Consider the following 9510-nt stretch of genomic DNA (forward strand, 5'->3'; position numbering starts at 1 on the left):
CAAAAATTTTTGTTATGGCTCAAGAAAATGGAAGAAATTGAAATAACTACGGAATTATACATATAAGACTTAAATTCCATAAATATTCTTTTATTGAATTAGAAAAACATTACAAGGAAGGGAAATAAACTGAAGGGAAATAAAACTAAAGGAAATATAAATAATACGACTCCCCCAGACTTAGATGATGCAATGTCCTCAGTGCATAAGAACTACTCCTCATTGTTGCGGTTTCGAGAACTGCTCGCGCCTCTTGTACGAACACGGCGACGTCTATCAGGAGAGTCATTAACACGAATGTCAAGATCATGCAAATATGTGGCAATTTCAGCGTATTGACTTTCGTTTCTAATAGCATAGTCACGGTGCTCCTGTTGCATCTCTCGGATGAGCCTAATTGTTTCAGTTTGGTTTGTCTGCATAGCTTGAACGAGTTGATCTTGGCGTTGAATAGCAGCATACATGGCTTCAAGAGTGATAGGCGGAGGGTTGTTTGGAGGAGGTTGGTTGACATCAGCTTGTCCTTGGTTGAGCTCTTCTTCATTTGCATCCATAGGTTCATTAGGATGATCAGGTTGGTTATCTTGAGGATTGTCTTCAATAAGCCTCCAACGCTGAACATAACGGATGTTGATTCTTTCAGGACATGGAAGGATGACATAAGGAATCAGAACTTTGTTGACGACCAAGGTGTATCGGCCATCATGGCGTGGCGAAACCAAGTGGGAGTCACGGCAATAGGTGAGGTCAAGTGATTGAGCAGGCATCATGAGATGAGAGAGTGAAAGGAGCTCGTCACCAAGACCTAAAGCACAGGCCAAGGAAGTAATAATTCCGCCAAACAAAAAGGGATTTGTAGCGGGGGCGTTGACACAGCCTTGGATGTGTTGGAGCATAAACGGTGCGGCATTAAAACGGATGTTGTTTAGCGCACAGTAAAGGAAGAATAGTTCATGTTGATTTACCTTGTGGTTGTTGGATCGCGCAAAAATAGTATGCCCCAAAACACGTTGAAAATAACGTATAGCGGGGTTTTGAATGTGAGAAGCATGTAGGGCCCTCCAACCAGTTTGAACTTCGCCAGTGAGGTGAAACCATAGGTCGAAGGCATGTTGTTCCCATGAACGACCATTGAGTTCTTGAAAGATATTGCGGAGAGCATTCGGTGATGTATTGAAATTCAAGTACGTAGCCACAACTTCTTGATCCAGTGTATATTCACGGTTGAACATCCTAAATTGGATGCTACCGGTTGAGAGTGGTTGATCAGAAGGAGTGTCGTAACTGAAAGAACTCAAGAATTCTAAGACGAGCGGCTCATAAGTGGGTACGAGTTCGGTACAGAGATGGTGTAGGCTAGATTTAGTGAGTAAACGGGTAACACCATCAATGAGGCCTAGAGTTTCTAGACATTCGGTGTTCACATATTTTGTGGGAACAACCGAACGTTCGTAGAAAGCGAGGTATTTGGTTCTTTGAGCATCATTGTCGTCTTCGCGGAATATAACATTGTTAAGGTTAGGGGGTGGTCTCTCAGGACGCACACTACGGATGATTGAACGTGGAGGCATGATGAGTTTGAAGATGAAAAATAAAGATGGTATTAGAATGGTAGAAAAGAAATGGTATGAAGGTTGTGAAGAATAAGAGTGGTGGTGGTGTGGTTTTATAGTGAGGTTTGAAAATGGTGTGGTAAATGGAGAATTAAATATGGATTAATGGTGGTGTTTGAATTTTGAATAGAATAGAGAAATGGGAAATGAATGGAGTTTAAGAGGTGAATGATGGAGGATGAATGAGGTTAATGGAGTTTAAATAGAATAAATAGGGGAAGAATGAGGAGAATGAATTTTGAAATTCAAATTCAAAATTCAAGAGGGAGAGAGGAATGGTCTGCGTGGTCAAATGCAGACTGCTAGCCTTGGGAGACGTGCGTCTCAGGCAGTCAGTCTGCTGGGGCAGAGCATGGAGACGTGCGTCTCCTGTCCTTGCATGCTGAGGTCTGGTCCCACAGAGGTGGAGACGGGCGTCTCCTGTGACATGCAAGTGGGTCACGCATGCAGGTGACCAGACAGTGCTGACTGATACCATTAATAGCAAAAAGGTGTCCATCAGTTCAGAACAGTGTCGAATTTCAATACCATTAACAGCAAAAAGTGATAGCCAGGCAAATATATATAGCAGTTAATAGCAGTGTAATATAACACAACAGCAGTAGTGAATAAAATATTGCATTTTAAAATTAAATCAGTACTGAGTGTTAACAATAGCAGAATGGAAAAGTGCAGAAAAAATGAAAATCTAAACTAGAAATAGAAATTACTAAAACTAGAAATAAAAATCTAATAATCTAATACGGTAACATCTAGCCACGTCTATTGTTGTTCTGATTAGACTGAATGTGTTTGAAAACTTCGTCGAACTGAGCATTGACGGTGTCGATGAAATCGAAGAAATGCATTTGCAAAGTGTGAAGCTCGTTGCGCACATGTTGTACATCTTGTTGTAGCGCATTGATTGCTTGTTCGTGCGTATTCAGATTAGGCATTCTTTGATTCACCGATGCGGTGGATGTAGCGGGTTGTTGTTGCTCGACCTCGACATCAGTCATATCAACAGTGTGATCTTCAACGGAATCTTCAGAACGAGTTTCAGGCTCATACTCAGATACAGGCTCGTCAATAGGAAGAGGTTCATAATCAGGAATGGGTTCATCAACAGGAAGAGGTTCATAATAACCAGGAGGTGTTTCAGGTTCAGATTCAGATGCAGGCATTTCCTCATCAAAATGTTCATAATCTTGAGGAGTCTCAGGTGATGGCTCTCTCTCAGGAATCTGACCATAGTAAAGCCAGTTGGTAGGGTTGTGCACACTTGTCCTAGGATTCGGTAAGGTGAACTGATACCAAACTTTGTTATCAATGAGCAATTCAAAACGATCAGGTCCAAGATTACCGATGATACCTCGATTAAAGCAGAAATTGATGTCCATAGAGGTATGGGTACCAAAAGGTGTCAATCTAAGCAAAGGCACTCTCATTCCTATGGCATTAGCGATCATAGTGACAAATCCGCCAATCCTAATGGGTGAAACTTCGTCTTGCGTGATGCGTTCGAAGTTTGTTAGCATGAATGCGATGGCATTGACCGGACGATTCTGAGATGTACAAAACATGATGAACAACTCTTCTCTAGTTACTTCAGTGACATTATCTGGTTTGCCAAAAATATAGTGAGCAAGGATTTTGTGAAAGTAGCGGAAAGCAGGATTGTGGATATTCTCAGATTGAAATTCATTCTCTTCAGGGTTGTCGTTTCCAGTGATCTTGCCCCAGTATTTTTCCAACTCCCAGTATGGAAGATTTTCTTCAGCTACTTGGGCGTATGCATCAGGTCCATGAGGTAGTTCTAACATTTCAGCAAAATCTCGGATGCAGAAATTAAACTCCATACCAAAGAGTCTAAAGAGAATAACTCCTTTTTTCAGCCCTTGTCCACAGTTTGGAAGATAGGTCAGGGAGCTCAGGAATTCTAGAGTGAGCTTCCGATAAGTGCTAAACTTGCGGAACAAGTGAGAACCAGTCCAACCGATTTGGTTAAGCAGGTGTAGGATGCTTTCTTCGATACCAAGCTTCACCATAGTTGGTTGGTGAGGATAGCAAGTCAATTCCATGTGTCTTTCAGCCAGCTTGTTAAATCTTGCTTCTTGTCCTCTACCACGGAACACAACTTCCATATTGTCAACTTCTTGCATCGTAGTTAGTAATTAAATGAAAAACCTAGAAGTTGAAAATATTAGGATAAGTTAGAATTAGGCTAGTGTTAATTTAAAATAAAAAAAGTTAAAATTAAGCTTAGGTAGCAAGTTATAATAATAGATATAATTATAACGGAAATATTTTCTCAAATCAAGATAGTAGTTATAATTATAATAATTATTATAAGATGTATGAAAAATCAAAAATGATTAAAATTAAGATTAAAAATAGAATAAAGTTTTAAAAATGAAAAATAAAAATAAAATAAAAAATATAGAAAAATTAAAGTTCTAATAAAATAAAATAGAAGAATAAATAAATGTGGGTTGTCTCCCACCAAGCGCTTTGTTTAATGTCGTAAGCTCGACGATTTAAAAATAGAAAACTATTTTTTCGAAAAAACGGGCAGTTCGTCAAGTTTAAAAACTTCGATGTTTTCATCGTATTCGAGATGATGGTAATACTTAAGACGTTGCCCATTTACGACAAAAGGTTTGACGGTTTCGCCTTTGATTTCTATCGCTCCACTCGGAAATATGTTAGTTACTTCGAAAGGGCCAGACCATCTAGATCGTAACTTACCAGGAAATAATTTTAGCCTAGAATTAAATAAGAGCACTTTATCGCCTATGCTAAAATTTTTCCTAGATATACGCTTGTCGTGCCATTTTTTCGTTCGCTCTTTATAGATTTTGGCGTTTTCGTAAGCGTCTTGTCTAAGTTCTTCTAATTCGTTTATGTCTAGAAGTCGTTTCTCACCAGCGGCAGTGTAGTTTAGGTTTAAGTTCTTAATGGCCCAATAGGCTTTATGTTCTAGCTCTACTGGTAGGTGGCATGATTTTCCATAAACGAGTTTGAATGGGGTAGTTCCTATTGGAGTTTTGAAAGCTGTTCTATAAGCCCATAAAGCTTCATTTAGCTTGGTTGACCAATCTTTCCTCGATATAGCAACAGTTTTCTCTAATATTTGTTTTATTTCACGGTTAGATACTTCTACTTGACCGCTTGTTTGTGGATGATATGGTGTGGCTATTCGATGATTTACTCCATATTTTCGAAGGAGTTTCTCAAGTATTCTTGAAATGAAATGGGAACCACCATCGCTAATTACCAATCTTGGCACACCGAACCTAGGAAAGATGACGTTTTTGAAAAGTTTAATAACTACTCGTGTATCGTTTGTAGGAGAGGCGATAGCTTCTATCCATTTTGAAACATAGTCGACGGCTACGAGTATATATTGATTTCCAAACGATGACGGAAACGGTCCCATGAAGTCTATTCCCCAGACGTCAAATATTTCTACTTCTAGAATGCCTTTTTGAGGCATTTCATCGCGTCTTGAAATGTTTCCAGTTCGTTGGCATCTATCACAGCTTAGTACAGCAAAATAGACGTCTTTCCACAGGTTGGGCCAGAAAAGTCCAGATTGAAGGATTTTGGCGCAGGTTCTAGATGTGCTATGGTGTCCTCCACACGGTGCAGAATGACAGTGTGTTATTATGCTTCTTATCTCTTCCTCGGGTACACAACGTCTAAAGATTCCATCGGGGCCTCTTTTGAAAAGGAGTGGGTCGTCCCAATAGTAATGTTTTAGGTCATGGAAGAATTTCTTTTTCTGTTGGTAGCTTAGATCAGGAGGAAGCACACCAGCAGCTAGGTAATTTACGAAATCTGCATACCAAGGTGCGTCAGATCGGGCTAAAGCTATTTCAGCTAATTTCTCGGTTTCAGAGTTTGGATGGTATGGTTCGAATTCATTTGCTTCTAATTGGGCGATGAGTCTTTCATAAGGGAAATCATCGTCAATTGGTACTTGTTCGGGTTTCAGATTTTCCAATCGAGAGAGGTGATCTGCTACGACATTTTCAGTGCCTTTCTTATCTTTAATTTCCAGGTCGAATTCTTGTAGTAACAAGATCCATCTCAAAAGTCTTGGTTTAGCGTCCTTTTTGGTTAGGAGGTACCTAATGGCGGCGTGGTCAGTGTATATGATTATTTTGGCTCCTACCAGGTAAGAACGGAATTTGTCTAATGCGAATACGACAGCTAATAGTTCTTTTTCTGTCGTGGCATAATTCATCTGAGTTTCGTCTAGGGTTCTACTCGCATAATATATGACATGTAGTTTCTTATCCTTTCTTTGTCCTAGAACGGCTCCTACAGCATAATCACTCGCGTCACACATTATTTCGAAAGGCTCATTCCAGTCGGGAGGTTGCATAATTGGCGCAGAGATCAATGCTTGTTTAAGCGTTTGAAATGCTTCAGTGCATTTATCGGTGAAAACAAATTCGGCGTCTTTCATGAGTAGTTCAGTTAAGGGTTTGGTTATTTTAGAGAAATCCTTAATGAAGCGTCGGTAAAAACCAGCATGTCCCAGAAAACTTCTTATTTCTCTAACGGTTTTGGGAGGTTGAAGGTTTTCGATAATTTCGATTTTTGCTTTATCAACTTCGATTCCTCTATCGGATACGATGTGTCCAAGTACAATTCCTTGTCGAACCATGAAATGGCATTTTTCCCAATTAAGGACTAGGTTTACGCTTACGCATCGTTTAAGCACCATTTCAAGGTTTTCTAAACATGTTTCAAAACTTCCTCCACAGACAGAGAAGTCGTCCATAAAGACCTCCATTATTCCATCTAGGAAGTCGGCAAATATTGCCATCATGCATCTTTGGAAGGTCGCGGGTGCATTGCAGAGTCCAAAAGGCATTCGTCTATAGGCGAATGTACCATAAGGACAGGTGAATGTGGTCTTCTCTTGGTCGTCAGGGTGGATAGGAATTTGGAAAAATCCGGAGTATCCATCCAGATAACAAAAATGTGAGTGTTTAGCTAGGCGTTCGAGCATTTGATCTATGAAAGGTAAAGGGAAATGGTCTTTTCGGGTAGCTTTATTTAGCTTCCTATAGTCAATGCACATCCTCCATCCAGTTTGGGTACGTTGTGCTACAGATTCTCCTTTTGCGTTAGTGATTACAGTGACTCCTCCTTTCTTTGGTACGACGTGAACAGGGCTAACCCATTTACTATCAGATATAGGATATATTATTCCAGCTTCTAGCAGTTTTTGGATTTCCTTTTTAACCACATCGCTCATAATAGGGTTTATTCGCCTTTGATGTTCCCTAGAGGTTTTACTATCGTCTTCGAGCATAATGCGGTGCATACACAGAGAAGGGCTTATACCTTTCAGATCTGATATGTTGTATCCTAAAGCGGTAGGGTATTTTCTTAGGACATTAAGTAATTTTTCAGTCTCGGTTCGTCCCAAGTTGGCGTTCACTATAACTGGTCGGTTTAGTTCTTCGTCTAGAAATTCGTATCTAAGATCGGTAGGAAGTGTCTTCAGCTCTATAGCAGGTTTCTTTGGTCCAGGTATAGGATCAGGGGTTAAAGCTAAGCATTCACTCAGGTGGTTATCTTGATATTCCTCACGCCAGTTGTCATCTTCAAAAATTGGCGGCATAGGAATTCTTAGGGTTTCGGTTTCCTTATTTGGTTCGGATTTTATTTCCTTGACACACTCGTCGATTATGTCAGCAGAACAGCATGTGTCAATTATAGAAGGTGCTTTTAGGAATTGGGAAAGGATAAATTCTATTTTCTCTTCTCCTACTTCGAAAGTAAGCTTTCCTCGCTTTACATCTATAATTGCACCAGCGGTCGCTAAAAATGGTCTTCCTAAAATGATCGGGATGTTAGAATCTTCTTGGATATCCATAATGATGAAGTCAGTCGGGATGTAGAATTGACCTACACGAACAGGGATATTCTCTAACATTCCTACAGGATATTTGACTGAACGGTCTGCTAGTTGAAGAGACATTCTTGTTGCTTTAAGCTCACCTAGATTGAGTTTCTTACAGGTCGAAAGAGGCATCAAACTAACACTAGCTCCTAAATCGCACAAGGCTTTCTCTATGATGGTTTTTCCAATTACGCAGGGTATAGAGAAACTACCAGGGTCTTTCAGTTTTGGAGGCATGTTGTTTTGGATGATAGCGCTACATTCAGCGGTAAGCGTTATAGTTTCGTTATCCTCGAGTTTCTTTTTGTTTGATAAGATTTCTTTTAAGAACTTAGCGTACGAAGGCATCTCAGTTATGGCTTCTGTGAATGGTATGGTTATGTTTAATTGCTTCAGAAGTTCTACAAATCTTTTAAATTGCGCTTCGGTTTTTGATTTGGCTAATCTTTGAGGGTAAGGAATTGGTGGCTTGTAAGGTGGTGGTGGAACATAAGGTTTCTCTTTTTCGGGTTCCACTTCGTTATTGTTCTCATCAGTCTTAGCAGTTTGTTCGTCGGTTGTTTTCTTTTGGGTTTCCTTTGGCTCTTGTTGTGACATGGGTACGTTTTGGGTTCTAGGATCTATGGGTCCATCGTAATTAGTTCCACTTCGTAGTGTTATCGCGTTCGCATGTCCTTTAGGATTAGGTTGTGGTTGAGCAGGAAACGTGCCAGCAGGGGCAGCAGTAGGTGCTTGTTGTTGAGCTACTTGTGAGATTTGAGTTTCTAACATTTTGTTATGCGTAGCTAAAGCATCTACTTTGTTCGATAGTTGTTTTAGTTGCTCGCTATTGTGGATGTTTTGATTCAGGAAGTCTTTATTGGTTTGTTGTTGGGAAGCTATGAAGTTCTCCATCATGATTTCTAGGTTTGACTTCCTAGGGGTGTTTTGAGCAGCTACAGGCGCTTTTTGGTAGCCAGGTGGTACAGCAGGTGCTTGTCCAGGCGCGTACAACGCATTGTTGTTCTTATAAGAAAAGTTCGGGTGGTTTTTCCATCCAGGGTTGTACGTGTTAGAATAAGGGTTTCCTTGAGCGTAATTTACTTGATCGGATGGGACTCCAGTCAAGAGTTGGCATTCAGCAACTACATGCCCAGTCAATCCACAAATCTCGCAGTTAGGTGCTACAGCGGCAGCGGTGGCTGAAGGAGTGATGGTCAAATTCTCGATCTTTTGAGTTAAAGCGTCTACTTTAGCGTTAACGCGGTCTATACCACTAATTTCGTACATTCCTCCTTTGGTTTGGGCTTTCTCTAGAGCGGCGCGTTCTCCTCCCCATTGGTAATGGTTTTGTGCCATGTTCTCTATGAGTTTGTATGCTTCATCATGGGGTTTGTCCATTAATGCTCCGCCAGCAGCGGCATCTATAGTCATTTTAGTGTTATATAAGAGACCACCATAAAAGGTATGGATGATCAGCCATGGTTCGAGTCCATGATGAGGGCATATTCTAAGCATGTCCTTGTAACGTTCCCAAGCTTCGAAAAGCGATTCGTTATCTTTCTGGGTAAATCCGTTGATTTGACCTCTAAGCATAGCAGTTTTGCTAGGCGGAAAGTATCTTGCTAAGAATACTCTCTTCAATTCGTCCCACGTAGTTATGGAATTGGAAGGCAGGGATTGAAGCCACGCTCTCGCTCTATCTCTCAAGGAGAAAGGAAAAAGGCGTAATCGAATAGCTTCGGAACTAACGTTGTTGGCTTTGATAGTGTCGGCGTATTGCACGAACACAGATAAATGGAGATTGGGGTCGTCTACAGGGCTTCCAGAGAATTGATTCTGTTGAACAGCTTGGACCAGTGAAGGTTTCAGCTCGAAATTGTTCGCTTCAATCGCAGGTGGTGCGATACTTGAATGCGGTTCAGCGCGCGAAGGAGCGGCATAGTCTCTAAGAGGACGAATAGCAGCCATCTCTAACTTCGGGGTGATTTGATTGATTTGATCAGTAAAAATCAA

At 40.7% G+C, this 9510-nt stretch overlaps 1 non-coding gene across 1 annotated transcript; it reads left to right on the top strand.

Annotated features, from left to right (window-relative positions):
• The first annotated feature begins 8983 nt into the window (after window positions 1-8983).
• Window positions 8984-9090, top strand: LOC131642065 (small nucleolar RNA R71). The gene has a single exon (XR_009295737.1). It is a non-coding gene; the product is annotated as a small nucleolar RNA R71 (small nucleolar RNA).
• Window positions 9091-9510: the final 420 nt, after the last annotated feature.

This window comes from Vicia villosa, unplaced genomic scaffold, assembly GCF_029867415.1.
Source record: "Vicia villosa cultivar HV-30 ecotype Madison, WI unplaced genomic scaffold, Vvil1.0 ctg.004442F_1_1, whole genome shotgun sequence".
NCBI classification, from domain to species: domain Eukaryota; kingdom Viridiplantae; phylum Streptophyta; class Magnoliopsida; order Fabales; family Fabaceae; genus Vicia; species Vicia villosa.